Below are 2,997 nucleotides of genomic sequence, written 5' to 3'. Positions count from 1 at the left end.
GGGAAGTATGAGCGTCTTGGTGTGACTTTTACAATTGGAAACGCCATCTAACCACTAAGTCATATGTGACCATATATGTAAATGTGTGTAAATATATACATTGTCTTTTTATAAAACATTGTTTATAAGGGGGTGTGGCTTTTTATTTAGAAACGCCATGGTTTTACCTTTTATAAAAACATTTTGATGGGCTCCTTCTCGGCATTCTCCCTGAGCTTGACTTTGGGGTCAGCAAAATCCTATTGCAAAGTCCTTTGAATTAGGTTCATGGAGGAGATGGCAGGAGACAGTCACTGCTCGGGATATGCTTGTGCAAACACAGCCACTTGTCTGTGGCTTGACCGCCAGGGCTCTGGGCTGAATTAGGATTCCTGGGACCTAGGGAGTATTAGGTTTTAAGTTTTTCTGAGGAATGTGCCATAGACTAGATGTCCTGCCAAACTCTAATGCATGTGTATTCAGGTGCTAGTCCAAAAAGTTAACAGTTGATACAGCACAGTCACAGCAATTAAAACAGACGTTGGCTCCCTAAAGGTCCCACAGCCTGCTGTGCGAGGCAGTACTTGCTGTGCAACTTCCGTGGTGAGGAAAACATAGTCCAATATAGTAGGTGCCGGCGTGGTTCTGCAGGCTGAGCACTTGAAATGTGGCCAGTTTGAATGATAAATTTAACTAAGGTTTAAATCACCACATTTGGCCTGTGGCTACCATCTTGAACAGTGCAGGTACAGGTACTAGATTGAGACAAGTCTGAGAGGGAGGGGCTGGGGATATTTACTGGCTGTTCAAGAGTATATTGGTGCCAGTAATAACCGCATTGGTGCTGAAAGCCAGGCCCGCCATGGACTGTGAAACAGGTCCATGTACAAATGTGTTAGGAAAACCTTGGGTGACCTTCTGTGAGGCAGCCTTCCTTTCTCTGTCTTTTCAGGGTTCTGGTTGGGCTAATACACAGAATCTCTATGAAGGGGTATATTTGATCAGAACAGTTTGTGAAAAAACATAGTTTTTGAACCACAGATAGAGGACAGTGCCCCGTTAAGATAGGGCCAAAGTCACAGGAATATCTTGGGGGAGAGCTCTGGTTATGACTTTTTGCTATTCTCATCTCCTTCCCCAGCCTCTGGCCCTGGGGCATAAAAAGTACCCAGCAGCAGGCAGGCAGGAGAGGGAAGCTGCTGACATCACCATCGTCTAGGGACCAAGGCCGTGGCTGTAAGGGGTTTGCTCAGGAAAACTGAGCCCTGTGGACACATTTCCATGTTCTCAGTCCCCAAACCACTGAACACTGAAACCCCTCGCTGGGCCCAGCCCTCTGGCAGAGATGTGGGCTCTTGGTAGAGAAGACGATGAGAAGATGAAGACAAAATGAAATAGGCGAAGGTCAGCCTGACAAGTTCTCTGCTAAGTTCAGGAAGTATTGTCCCTGCTTTTGGGCACACCACGTAAGTGGCAGTGGCTTCCTGCTGGGTGGGTATTCATCACCTGGACACCTGCGTGGACTCTTAATCTCAAGCCCTGTGCATCAGAAGATCCACCAGATTTTTCAAGAATAGCCTCACCTGAGAACACAAGGATGGCTAAGATGGCATTTCCCAGCTCTGCCTGTGTAAAGCCCTTGTAGAGATGGGGTTGGGGTGGCCAGCCTCCTGGCCCTTGTAATTGGAGCCTGGCAAGGTCTTCTGGTGGGTCCTAGCTAAGGATGGCCATCTGGTGTGAAGTCACATAGAATGGACTGAGGGGAAAAAAGCAAAGAGCCGGAAGTGCTCCTGACTTTCCTTGCACTTCGACCCAATTCCTGATGGCAAGTAGGCAGTGGGTGTGTTGAAGTTTCAGGCAGCTGCGAAAATCTTTCAAGTTCTAACACACCAAGCTGATCATTTATAAGATACCAAAATGAGAGAGGAATTTCATCTATTAGCTCCCAATCTCTACAGCCATCTCTTCCGACCATAGGAATCGTACACAATGGGACCAACTCACTGGGGTTGGGGGTCCTCTCCCAAGTTTCCCTCTATTTCTCTCCATCATATGAAGGAGATGGGCTCTAGGGATCAGGCCTGGGGGGCTAAAGGGAGATACAACCATCTTCCAGGATGAGGAGCTGTGTCATCACATTCCACCATGGACCTCAGCCCGTGCCTGACAAGATAAACAGTAGGGCCTGGCTGTTCACCTAGGCAGCAGATGCTAACTCATTGCCTGAAATGGAGCACTGTCAATAATCTGACATGCCCAAAGAGTCATATTTGGGCATAAAAAATTAGGGTCATTCTAAGGGCCTGCCAATGCTTTTGTTGATCATTCCCAAGAGTTCCATTCTGAGCACAAATAGTGCAAGTTTTTGGCAGAAATAACTAGGAGGTCATTGAAAGAACTTTTTTGTCCAGGTTGCGGTGACGTCATTATCATCAGGGATCACTTTCTAATGGAGCAAACTGTCAACGTGGGGCTCGGCCACACCAGCTAGAACTGCCAAGTCTATAGACGTTCAAAGGCATTTCTGGTTAGTCACAGGGGTTTCCTTGCCGTGCTCCAAAGGCATCACTTTAATTGGGCTGGTATAGTCATTCAACTCACTTGGCAACATGAAGAGAGCTTGAGGCCAATATGCTAGCTTCCCATGCAAGAGGTTTACAGTGGCAGAGGATCTTTGGGATTAGGCCTCCCTGGTAAGTCCGCTTTCAACCTTACTCAGTGTGTTGTGTGCAACACGGGAGCTTTCTCAGACCTCTGGAGGTCTGGATGGGTCCTGCCGAAACCAGAACTGAAGTCTGGGGCATAGTCATGGACTTGACTGGGGTCCTGTCCTTGAAGTGATGTCCCCTGGCTGGTGGGACTGGTGGCTGCCCTTCCCCAGAGGCCTTTTGACTTCATATTTGCACAGATCAGAAAACCACCCTTTGTATTAGTATTAGGGTAAGCTTTCCTCAGCAGCCCTGTTGGAGCACCCAGGAAGCTTTGTCTGTCCGATACAACACCCTTTCTTTTTCTTTT

Source organism: Condylura cristata, unplaced genomic scaffold, assembly GCF_000260355.1.
Source record: "Condylura cristata isolate star-nosed mole 26May11 unplaced genomic scaffold, ConCri1.0 scaffold00021, whole genome shotgun sequence".
Lineage (NCBI taxonomy): Eukaryota > Metazoa > Chordata > Mammalia > Eulipotyphla > Talpidae > Condylura > Condylura cristata.
This window is presented reverse-complemented; position numbering follows the sequence as displayed.